The sequence below is a fragment of the Anopheles gambiae genome, chromosome X (assembly GCF_943734735.2).
Source record: "Anopheles gambiae chromosome X, idAnoGambNW_F1_1, whole genome shotgun sequence".
Lineage (NCBI taxonomy): Eukaryota > Metazoa > Arthropoda > Insecta > Diptera > Culicidae > Anopheles > Anopheles gambiae.
The window spans coordinates 3,838,699-3,851,834 of NC_064600.1; the positions used below are offsets into that span (position 1 = coordinate 3,838,699).

Genomic DNA, 13,136 nt, shown 5'->3' on the forward strand with positions numbered 1-13,136 from the left:
AAAAAATGCAGTACAAAATTTAAAAACATGTTTTTAGCTCACTAAAACCCAAATAAAGCTGTCTTAGAAACCTGTTTTCCCTATTTTTTTTTAATGATTGTGATTGTTCATTATTTTCATTATTTTCCTCTAATTTTGCGCCATAGCAAGTTATAGCAATTCTAGGTACAATTTGTTCTCTTTCGCTTGCGAGCGTTACGGAATGTATGGATGACCCCTAAATAGAAGAATGTGATTTTTTCATTTTTCAAAACGTTAAACTGCTTCCTGTAAAACATGTCAACAATGCATTAATCGTTTTAAAATCTTTTGCAACAAAAAAAAACAGTGATCAGAAGCATTATTGGTAGCACGCCAGATAGCTTAAGCACTGAATTACAGTTTGCTTTACGGATGAAATGAAACAATAAAATCAAAAGATTGCGATACATTCAATCCTTTCTTCAGCTCGAAACCAACCAGGCCAATAGCCGCACGATTGTGCCACACCGGCTGCCAATCATCATTGGATCCGCTCATAGTTAAATGCACCGCCGATTACGTCAATAACGTGCAGTTACCATTTTGCTATCTTTTGCCTACGCCTTGCACACACACACACACACCGAGTAACTCTTTCCAGCTGGGGTTGGGGGTTTCGGGGTGTATAGACTCTTACCTTCGCTTTCGATCACACCCGACATTGCTCTTCACCGTTCAAGAGCGCCCAAAAGTGGAGCGAATGTATATTTCGTTTTTATTTCCAACCCGCTGGTCCCGAAGATTGGTTACGACTCCGGACGCCCATGCAAAGGCCCGTGTAAGTCCTCACCAGCGTTCGGGATGGACCTGCTCGTTCCGCTTCCTATCTTGCTGGTGCCTTTTAAGCACCAATTTTTTGTGCTCAATTTTCCGCTTTTCCCTCGTCCACCAGATTCAAGGAGGAGGGGGGAGGTAAAAATATGCCCACAGCTTTTCCTTCTGTCATTTTTCATTCATCATTCCACACCCGTGGCGTGCGTTTCTGTTTCGCTTCCCTTCCTCCCACAAACATTGCTCAAACGGCGGCGGTGGTGGTGGTGGTGGTTGGGGGTTGGTTTGGCTCACAACCGCAATCGAACGATTCGCGGGCGCTCCTTGGGATGCCTTTTTCGGTCCCAAAACGGAAGAAGAATTAATCCATTAACCGGACCGGAAGCAGCACGGTGCTGACAGCAGCTGAATATCCATCCGCACCAGGGGTGGTGGCAGAGGTAGGGAAGAGGAAGAAGTGTAAGGTCGAAAGGTCGAACGAGGTGAGGGGTGGGAAGTGGAAAAATGGAACAGGTTACAGGGTTTTTTTTTTATTCGAGATCTCCGTTTTTTCACCCGGCGAACAGGCCTGGAAATGCGCAACCCCTGCCCCATTCCCCCCCCCCCCCCTGTCCACCCGTTACCGTTCCAAATTATCACACACACACACGCGCGCGCGTACGACGCACGCTACGGTACAGGAAAAACTTGTTTTCCTTGGACATTATTAAATTAAATATTCATTAATCAACAATTACGACGAATGATAAATTATTTGCTTTCGGACAACCGATGCCTCCTCCTCCCCCCCCCCCCGCCTCCTCTCACCACTCCCTCCCCATTCGACGAAAAAGAAGGAAGAAACCCATGCACGAAAAACGGGCATTTCCACCGGTCACAGTTGTTTCGCTTGCAGTCTTTCGCACTCTCTCTCTCTCTCTCTCTCTCACTTTCTCATTCAGTACCCTTTGTTTTTTTGTCTTTTTCTAAGGATTGTGGGTGGCTTCCTTTTTTTCATATCCATTCCCCCAAAACATGAACAAAAAAAAAACAACAACAATAATGCGTGCAACAACACAACAGCGAAGTCGGCAGTAGTCGGCCCACTGCCATTGGAATGGAATTCACGTTGACTTTTCGCCGAAATGGTAACACACTGACCGGTCGTGTGTGGTTGTGTAAGGGGGGGGGGGGGGGGGAGGGGCTTCGGAGTGCCTTTTTTTGTGTGTTGTTGGGAAGCACCCTCCCTCCCGTCTGTTTCCCACACCACCACCGCCAATGGGGAGCTCCGGATACTCCATAAATAACTTATTTTTTTGACATCTAATGGAACAAATTAAGTTAATTCGTCATTTATCACATTTAATCCAGCTGTTTCTGATAAAGCCCGACCCACCGGGCCCCATTTCCATTTGTTATGAGCAGGATGTGCGGAATGGACACATTCCTCCCCCCCCCCCCCCCCGCCATCCCCTCAACGATGTGCAATTAAGGAAAGTGTACTGCAATCATATAAGTTGAGGTGTGGGTGTGGTGGAAAAAAAGAGGCCTACTTACAATTTCTGTGTCCGTAAGGAAAACGTCCAATGGCGGCGAATTCGCCGGCCGGGCAGATGTATGCAAAGCGGTGGTGGGAAAATTGCTGGAGCACGGCCAGCAATGCACTGTGCGAAGACGCCCGAGCTAGCTCGAGCCAAACTCCCGGCACGGAAGCGCGGCCGCACGGCTCTGCAACGGTCATTAAAGCGTAAAGTGATCCTGATGAAGCTGGGCATGTATGGGCCAGACCTTCCAGAGCAGACAACGCAGTGGGGCTTTCGGTGGCATAATGGTGTACGCATCCCTTCACACACACACACACACACACACGAGCAGGCAGATTGCATATGACCGACGAAATATGATGTCTGTGACGGGTGGGTGAGGTTGGCCCTGAGTTGACCCATCGCCATCATCATCATCATCATCACCACGGCCGAGAACGAGCCGGTCCGGTGTCAGGTGTTCGGTCAGCCGAGTAAGTTCATAAATAATTGAACCCTCCCCCGTCCGAGCTCATGGTGGGCGCGATCTCAGCGTCTCCCCTCCACCCTTCCCCCAAGACCCAGCAGTGGTAGCCGACTCGCCACAACAGCAGCACCGCCGTACCAGCGAAACGTAAAACACTAAACCGTTCGTTCGTATAAACTCATATTTCTCCATCCCAACTGCCATCCCACACACACACACCCACACGTTCGATCCTTCCATCAAGGACACACCCGGCGGGGCACGGGACGGGGCAGGTCAGTGCCGGGGCCAAACCATCCGTTTTTGGGGCGCTGCAGGACCGCAGCAACATTTCATATGCGTTCGGTGTTGGCGGAAAAAATAATGTTTTCGGTTAATTATTTTCCTTTGCCCGGGCCGCGGCGGTGGCGGTGGCCAGGTTGTGACGCTTTCGCAGCGTGCCGTGGTGACTTTTTGCGATGGTGTGCCGGCCGGGCCTCTCAGGGCGGGGTGAACACGGTCGAGGGCATCCTTTTCGAGCGGCGCACAAAGCGATGGAAACGCGCACCCCCGGGTATGTCTGATATGCGGGCGCTCCGCACCATAAATCATAATTCCTGCTTTAGAGATTGGGATTTTCACAGCGCGCAACCCGGCAGAGGCGCCCACGCAACCAGTGGCACAGTGGGACAGATTGTGGCGCTGCCGAGCAGCGGGATGAATATGGATATGCGTGTTGGAAGAATGAGGTTTCGCTGTTTGAGCGCTGCTGGATGGCTTCGTTGGACTCGCACGTCAAATCATGGTCAACGGCAAACCACATCAAGCATTCGTGGCGTCGGCATGCACTTTGAGGTGCTTCGAAAACAAAAAAACTAGCACCTACAATGTCTAATTTTTACGACAAATGGCAACGAGGGAAACAAAACTAGAAAATACCGAATTAGCGATAATGGAACAGCAACGCCCTTCGCGCTGACTTCCGAGCTCCGGAAGGCTCAAGTCAACGGGACGGGACGAGCGAGATCGAGATAAGATCAGATGGCCTACCGTACCACCACTATCCAGGCATTGTGAAACCGTTGGGCGAGACGAGCAGAGCGTTTGTGTAAACTTTTTGCCACGACAAGAATACGGTGTGTTTGTGTATGTGGAGGGATACACTCCCCTCAAAAAAAAGGCAGTAGCGCTCTCCCCGCCTCGAAGGTATGAGCGAAATCTAATTTTCACTCCCGCGCCCCGCTGGAACGTGCTGGAAATTATTTATTCTTCGAATGATAGCTATTTACCCAACAGCTGCAAGGCAATTTTCGGTCCACGGAAGCTGCCCCAGCCGCCAACAATTTCCTTCTCCTGGTGCGGGGAGGGGAACGGGGGGGTCTCGGGGCCCGATATGCATGTGTGAAGTACGTTGTTAGCGGTCCCTGCCCGAGCAGCCGGGCAGAGCCTGGTTTTTGGGGAGTTTTGCCGTCAGTTTGCCCGGTGTTGACGGCTTAAGGCAGCCCAGAAGGGCCGTCCCAAAGCGAGACACCAGCCAGGGCGCAATTTCATCCCGTGGTTCTGCAGCGACCGTCACAGGCGACCGTAAAACTGACTTCCCCGCCGTGCCGCGCGCGCTTCTCGTTCCGGAACCCGGCGCCGGAATGGAAAAGCACACACGGACTGGCGCACAGGAAATCCTCCCACCCCGAAAAAAAGGTGGTTACACTACGCAAAGCGGCCAAGAGGCAGGCTCAAGTTCTGCACCGACACACGACGCTCTCGTGTTGTTTTCCATCCTCCGTTAACGTTTTTGTTTTGTTTTTTTTTTTTTTCGCACCAAAAGGCATTGTCAGGATCTTCGATATATGTCGGCTCGTCGGCTTTTCTGTTTCATGTGTGTGTGTGTGTGTGTGTGATTGCTGGTCGCTTGCGATTGAGCTGCAAAACCATCGCTAGGGCCTCGGCATATGGAAGAGCATCCGGTCCAAGCGCAGCGTCCCTTCGGTAGGTGGCGTTTTTTGGGAAGAAGTTGTCGAGGACGTCGCACTGGATTGATAGTTTTTGGGAACTTCCCGATAGACGGTTGGGCTTTGGCCGGGCTAGTTGGAATCGGGTGGAAGAGGGTGGGAAAAAATACTGGGAGAAATTTTGACAGCTGTCATTTCGGTGCAAGACCCCGTGTGCATGAACTCAAAAGATTTTTGGGGTTTTTTTTTTAGTAATTTCTGCAAATCTGAGAAATTATATTCAGCCGAAATGAATTTGGAAGTTTTTGTTTTGTTTAATTTGTTGATTTCTTTTTTGAGATTAGGTCAGAGGTCACAAGTCTCTCCATATTATTATAAAACGATGACAAATGTATTATAAGGAATTATTTCGCTTGATTCCAATAAGAATTCTTTTCATAAAATTACTAGATAACAGTTTGCCTTCGGTACTGAAATCCTTTCTAGCTACTGAAATTGGTCCTTCGAGCCGGATCGTATGAGAGCGAACATAACCATCATGTACCTTTTACGCTCGTAGCAAAACGGTTATGTACCACAAGGACGATTTGCTGGGGTAATTTAAATTTCAACATTGTCATTAACATTGACAGCTGTCCTACCACTTACGTTATTTAGCTTCTTCTTCTTCTTCTTCTTCTTCTTCTGCTTGTCGGTGCTTTTCATTCATCACACTTATCAATCAGCGTCATGCACGAGTGCCGCACGTGGTTACGTGCTTTTCTGCCCCCAGCAAAGGGAGCAAGCCATAAGTGAAGCGAGAGAATAGAGAATACGACAGCAGCAGTAGCAATAACGACAACAAAGCACACAGACACACTTGTGTGTGTGTGTGTGTGTGTGTGTGTGTGTGTGTGTGTGTGTGTGTGTGTGTGTGTGTGTGTGTGTGTGTGTGTGTGTGTGTGGCGCCCTACACACCGTAGCATAAAGATACACTTGGCACCGGGTCTCCCCTGCAACGCCGCACACGCCCGGAACGTATGCAAATTAGTTCCTTCTTATCATCGATTGTGCGCTTTTCACGAGCCGTTGTGCGCTGTATCGTTTTAGAATATTAAAACACATTTGCGTTTGTATGCTGCAAAAACCCCTTCCCCCCCCCCTCCCCCCAACCCCCTATTCCACCCCGAATATCACGCCCGGGAAGTCGTTGCCGGCGATAAGCGAGGCACAACAGTAACACCTCACCGTACCGCGTGCACCACGGCTGCTCGGGCCACGGGGCACGTGGACGTGCACGGCGCAAAAATTTTAAATTTCTTCATCCTGCTGCAAAGCCCCACTTTCCGCGACACTAATAGTTTCCACCCAAGGGCCCGGGGTCGCACCAGGGGTGGGGGAGGGGGAAGCGGGAGGTAAAGGTGCCATGCTCTATCTTGGTTTTGGATTGCGGGCACCGGGCACCGGGGGAGAAAAGTGCGTTCTGCGTGTCGTTCGCTTCTCGCTTTTACCAACCTGGAAGGATGTCAATTTTCATAAAAGTGTTGATCCCCCAGCTCTCTGTGTGTGTGTGTGTGTGGGTGTGGGTATGTGTTTGCTGTGCCCGATTGTGTTTGCCAAGGTATTGTGATGCCATCCCCGGTTGAGGCTCGTGGATTGAAGCTTCGGAAGCTTTTTGATGTCTTTGCAGCCGCGTCTTTGCGCGGCGCAGGGAGCCAGTTATGATATGAAAACTAAAATTGGTTCCCTTTTCCCTGGGACAGCTCACCAGCGTGGCCCCAGCGGTACACATCGGGTAGCATATTGTTAGGCTATGTTTCACTTGCTTCGGTTATTTGTATAGCTATTTATAATTTTTGAAGTCAGTATTACAAATATTATTCTGATATTTTGGCATAAGAAAAACTCGGCTAAGTAACGCTTCGTTAAACTTTAATACAACTCAACAGTGCAAGCAGTAAAGGCAGCAAAGCATTGACTTTAACGCTATGGTGATAGTTTTTGTTAATTAAAAATAACATCCACACGGCTCTCTCTCTCTCTCTCTCTCTCCAGCAAACTGTTGCTTTTGCAGGCCAATCTTGCCCGCCGCAAAGTGAGCAAATAGCTCAGCACAAGTTAAAGTAAATTTCTATTCCCCATCCTTTTTTGTTTTGTTTTTTGTTTTTTTTTTGCGATGCTTCCAAACCCATTTCCCGGGCAGCAAAGCAATTCAAACAGAAGCAAGCAAAATAAAACACACAATAGTACGGCAAACTGTGCCAGCTGTGAGCGAGCGAATGGGCAAAGAAATATATGGAGTGCCGGCCCGAAGAGCAATCGCTTCAGATGCCCCCCACCCACCCTCCCCACACATACACAAACATACACTCATCCCCCAAAAGGCATACACATAAACTCTTAGCAAATCAAACAAATTTCGCTGCACCCGGGGCCCTGAAAACCCCCGTGTCGGATTGCGCGGCAGCCTGCCCCGGGAGCAACTTCCGGCCAAACTTTGACAAAACCCCGCAAAACACCACCAACAACCGCGCGCAGTCCAGGCGCGTTTTGCAACCAAGCAAGTACGCACACACACACACACACACACACACACACCTACCGAGCAACTTCACAACGCCACCGAAAACTACTCAGCGACCACGACAGTGACAACACCGACTTTAATTTAGTTCCAAACTTAATTAATTAAGCAACTCTATGCATACATTATGATCACTCAAAAGTCTTGCGTCTTGCGGCAGCCGCCCCTCCACCACTCCTACCAATACCGCTAGGCATCGGGTGGGAAGGAATGTGCTGTGGCACGCGAACCTAACCCCATTCGGACGTAGGCGCATCGTCGTGTGGGAAAGGGTCCGCGGCGGGCTGGTGGTTCTTCCTCCTCCGGCAAGCAAATCGGCAAGTGGGAGGCGGGGTTTTGCTAGGATGCTGCTAATCTTGTACCGAGGTTCGGGTGCCATTTGTCCTACCCTCCTCTTTGCGCCACTTTCGCTCGCCACCCCGGCCGCTCGGTGGGCCAAAGCACCGTCGGGCAAAGCCCTTGGCATCTCCCTAATCGATCCACAACGCACGTAGCGCGGCGGAACGGGGTAGAGCGTACGGGCAGCACCCACATTAATCACGAGCAAATGCTAGTTTTCATCGCGCGAAGTCGCGCAGCAGGGAAAAGGCGGCGGATAAGTTTATCGGCACCAGCCGCACCAGGACGACGGAAGGGGCTGGGGAGGGAGATATCCGGGGAAACGGTGAAGAGCGCGGGGCTAGGGGGGGGGGGGGAGGAGGGGATTTTGGTACCTAATTGGGATTAAATCCTTTTTCGGCGGTGCGGCACAGCGCCGTGGGGTGGTTACATACTATTTTCGAGCATTAAACCCGACTAATATAGATTTAAGGTTGTAGCGGGAAAAGGGGGAAAAAAGGGAAAAACAACTGATTACACGCTCACCGGGATGGTTGTAAAGGTAGTTGGGAAGGTTGGAGCGACGTGATGGTGTTATTTACCCGTCAGACGGTCAAATTAATACGAGTTATGGTATGAGATTTCGATACAATTTGATTAGCAATCGTACATGAGACTACGCTTGCTTGCATGCGTATCATATTTTACAAGCATGAAACCGTAACCGTAGTAATTTAGGTTTCAAAATTAATTGTCTATGATGGTGATAGTCAAAGCACGAGTACATGACTCCTTTTAATTCCAGTCATCTTATGATCCATTTATACTGTCAAACCATCCATTCGTACCAGAGTGGTTTATTTCATGTTTTGGTCCTTCGAACCGGAATTCTTGTGACGTCATAACGGAACTTGTCAATCAAGCAAAATAGAACAAAAAGTCTTTGATTTCTAATGATCCCTTCGACTTTTTGTACCATACGGTTATTATATAAATTTTAGTCCTTCGAACCCGATCTCTCGTGACGTCATAGTTGAACTTTAACATCAAGTGAAAATAAACGAGAAATTTTATTGTTCGATGATTTTTCATTGAAAAAAAAAAAATCTCATACCATAGAGCTTGACATATGCAACACTTTTTTACGCAAATGTTCATTCTAGTTCGGCTAAGAAGATAATCTTTTCCTTGGAAAATATGACCATGTCCTAAATATACTTTTCGAAAGTATTTTTTCACAGTAATGTAGGAAACAGTGTTTGCGTGTTTCAGTAGATTTAAGTATATTCATAATGGGTACATCCACTTCTGCAGTACATCATTGCCGGTTTGATTTGCTAGTAATCCACTGCTAGCAGTGCACGTCCAAGGAAACAGTCCTCATTGTAACAACGTCCCAAAAAAAAAAGGTCCAAATTGCCAAATTAACATTACTGCGCAAACGATCCTTCCAACCATTTGTTCTTTTTTTGTTTTGCTGTTTTCCTTTCCAATGATAATATTTCTGTCAACAGAAGAAAAGCCGCACAAACACACAAGCATTCTTGTTGAGAGCTTTGTTTTTTTTTTTTTGTTGATTCTGTACCGGGTTGTGATGCTGCCGGTAAATTAATAACATAAAGTGTGGATAATTTGACGCAACAAAATTGAAGGCAGTACACACAAACGCAGATACACAGCGTTTAAGGGGCCTAGGACAGGGGGGGGGGGGCATATTGTTTTCTTTAGCATGGCTGTAGGCGCACAGTAGCAGGAGGGGTGGAGGGACGCAAAGCTCGTGTGTCAACATTTGTCGAAGAGATATTTATACACGTCCGCGCTCGGAAGGTTAAAAATTAAGCCCCAAGGTAAACGTTCCGCGAAGTACGCTCCTATTTTACCGCAGGGCACGGCTGAATGAAAGAGAGAGAGAGAAAGAGAGAGAGAAGTTGCGAAAGAGTGGAAAAGAATGAGCGAACGAGTCACGTGCGGCAGATTTGTGCCTTCGCCCTTAATGCAGTCATTTTTCAGCAAATTTCGTCCGAATGCCGATACCCGCCGCACACAAAATCACGGTCCGCTAAAGAAAAAACCGGCACCCCGATCGGGTCACGAATCTGGCAAAGGTGTCACAAAACACGGACACACACACACGCGCGCGCGCGCGCGCGCCTGCATATCAAACGGAAAACCGGGGCCGAAAAGCGAAATGCAAATGGGTTTACTTTGCGAAATGAATTTGTCACCGGCCTGGTCGCTCCCTCCATCTATTGGTAGCTGGTAGTGGCGGTCGATGTGGCCCGGGAGCGTGAGTTATGGTGAGCATCGGTTCACCTAATCCAACCACTGACATCTTTCAGGGCATTATCGCAGAAAGCGTGAGGGGGGTGGGGGGGGGGGCAAAACTTTTCCCACACAGCCGAAAACTTGGAACAAATCGACCGCAAGAGCAAAGTTTGCCACTTCCGGACATACATTGCGAGAGAGATTCGGGAATGCCGGGCCAAAATCATGGAAGCGCAAAAAAAAAAAACAGGACGTGAAGTTTGACGTCGGTCGGAGATGTCTGAATGTCGGGACGCGCACACCTCTGGATGTTTGGAGACTTCGGAGCAGTGGTGTTCAACGGTTGGACGCAAACGACCAGCATACTCGAGCATTCCAAAAAAGAGGGCCCCTTAGAGGGACATCATCCACCTCGCCAGGAAGGAAGATGGCTACTGGTGTCGAACTGGTGTCCTGTCAGAAGTCGTCGCTCAATGCGACACATCGCTCGCTGGAAATTGGAGACCGGTGCGGGACTGTTCGAACAATGAGCCTCCAAGGAGATGTTGTGTCGGGCGGGCACAAAATAACATTCGCATCTTAGGTCCCGTAGGACGTACCAAACTGCTGAGGAAAGAAAACGGAACCTCCCGCCCCGAACACAAATCAACACATCGCAGCACACTGTTCGTAGTTGTCCGCCCAGTGGTCCCGAACAGCACCGCACCTAACCTTCAGTCAAAAGTCAAAACATGGCGATTGGGAGTGCAGTGAGCGCAGGGGGCGCGCTTGTCAGTAAGATTGGGCGGCCGATCCCGCCATCCCATCAATCAACCTGCGATCCATCAACTTGCATTCACATGACACGCAGCATCCCGGTGGAACCGTACTTCTTGCGCGTGGCCCGAAAACATTGACGCATTGCAACACAATGTAAGGCGCACTCTTTGCACTGGAAAGACCTGTACCGATTTGCTTCATTGTCCAACAACATTTTTCACCGGGGTTTGTTGCTCAAGATTGTCTCACATTAACTGATGCACGTGAGCACGACACTGTGATACCTCACATGATTCCAATTTATTTGTAGCAGCCAATATTTTTTGCGTCCAAATGTTTTACCTAATCTGGATACGGTTCCAACATTCGTTATCTCTATAATTCAATGAAGAATGATTCTTACTTTCAGTTTTTGTATCAGTTTTTTGATAGCTCCAAATTTGACACTCTTTCAAGTAGCTGCGTATTTTGAAGGTTAGAGTTTTTTGTGGCTTTTTGTTCCTCTAGTGCTATTCTGATGAATGAATTTCAATTGATTCTGAAGCCTGTTATTTAAAATTCTTGCAGTTTTAATGTTGTAATCACATACAATACTCTGACGTTACACACCTAGTGTCTGAAGTCTCTATCCTAAATCTCGTTCTTTGATTTTCAACCTAATTGAGCAATGGCATTAAATACATAACAGAACAAACCAATCTTAATGTAATTAAAACGCTTAAATCTTTCGCTGTCAGTTCCAGTTCATTGTGTTGTGAGGCCAGAGTGTCAATGAAACAACGTTTCTAGCTATCCAACATCAGTCATCTGTTCCGAGAAGCATACATTTTCAGAAGTCAGTAAAAGTTGTACCTGCACATCATTGGAGTTCGTTACTGCTTTGTGCATGAGTTCGAACGAAAATACTCCTCCAATCAAAACTATCGGTCTGTTCCAGTGTTAAATGTCACAACATCCATCAAGCAGCACACGTACGCACCATTCGAACTTTCTCGAGCCCCAAACACCGTCTCCACCGTGCTACGACTTGCCCACAACGACCCGAGAAGTTGGATTATTAGGAAGCGGTCTGTTGATGTTCTTCCCCCCCCAAAAAAAAAAAACATATTTCATCTAAATACACTATTGCTGGTAGGGTTTCCTGCAAAATCGCCCCACAAAACCCTTGCGTGAAAACCGAAAGCGTGTAGGTGCAAGCGAATCTTTGAAGTCTGTGCACTCGATCCCGTAGATTGCCCTCCAGGATTGGGGTACGGTGCTGTAATTAAATTTTATGTTCACCCTTCATCGTGCACCCGTACCGCAACGGTACCTGCTGAAGACACTGTCCCGTTGCTGCGGTGTTTCTGTGATGTACAAGCTTTTCTTAGTTAGTTTTTTTGTGTGTGTGCTTTATTTAACTGTTTTGTTTGGTACATTTTCTCCCCCCGCCCCAGCACTCGGACCCTTGAAGCACGTGCCACAACGAACATGACAGACGCACGCAAAACCTTCGCCCTTTCGTCCCTTTTTAAGGTTCGATAGCATGCTAAAGATATAACTTTATTAATCTCCAACCCTCACAACCACACACACACACACACACAAAGAGATGTTGCGTCGGGAAGGAGCACACATACGACCGTTCGATGTGGCACGCTGAAGGATTCTCCTGCCCGGCAAGGTTATCACCGAAGCAGCCGAATGCCGGCGATCCGATCGGAATCGATGAATGCACAATTCGCAATTGGAATAATCAAAACGCGGCAAGGAATGGCCGAGGGGGACTTGAGGCTGATGTCGATGCGCATAATAAGAAGTCTGCAAAAGAGCGGCAAAGTAATGAAGTTGAGCATTGCATCACATCATACCGAGCGTGTGCAGAACGATCCTTGGTCCGAGGATGAGTTGGATGGGTTCGAGCTAGGAGCAAGGAGGATAACAATACCCGTTGTGCATCATTGTATGTGCAACGAACCGGTACAGGTAACCGATTCGATGCACCCGGGGTTTGTTGTGCCGGCGGAAAAGGCGACGTTCGACCACAAGTAAAAGATGCTTGTCAACCGAAGCCATGCCAGCTCAAAAAAGAGCGGTAGAGACAGTTTCACATAAAATCTGTGGGACCCTTCAGCACTACAAAAAACTGCCCACAAACTTCAAGCCACACACACACGAAGCACGAAGAAGAGTCGGTGAGAGCACACTCTTAGCAAATCAAGAACTGGAAGAAATCAAACCAAAGCTTACGCGGCCGAAAAAGGCAAGTTTCGGTTGACCAGACTATGTGTTTGTGTGACTAGTAGAGACACACACACACACACACACACACACACACACACACACACACACACACACACAATAACACGATTGGATAAAATATGCGGGCGCTCCTATGTGCACCTGTGTTCGTCCGGCTCCCGGTAGCCGTCGTCGGGACAAATCCTTTCCAAAAACCCGAAACACGCCACCATCGGAATGAAAAGACAATCCTTTTTTCGGTGGGGCAAACAGTTCGCCACAGCTTCACCCCCCCCCCCCCC

General features: G+C 48.4%; 1 protein-coding gene across 2 annotated transcripts in view; it reads right to left on the bottom strand.

The window, feature by feature from the left end:
- Positions 1–13,136, bottom strand: part of LOC1272050 (irregular chiasm C-roughest protein) — a 206,878-nt gene that overhangs the window by 153,270 nt on the left and 40,472 nt on the right. The window lies entirely within an intron of this gene.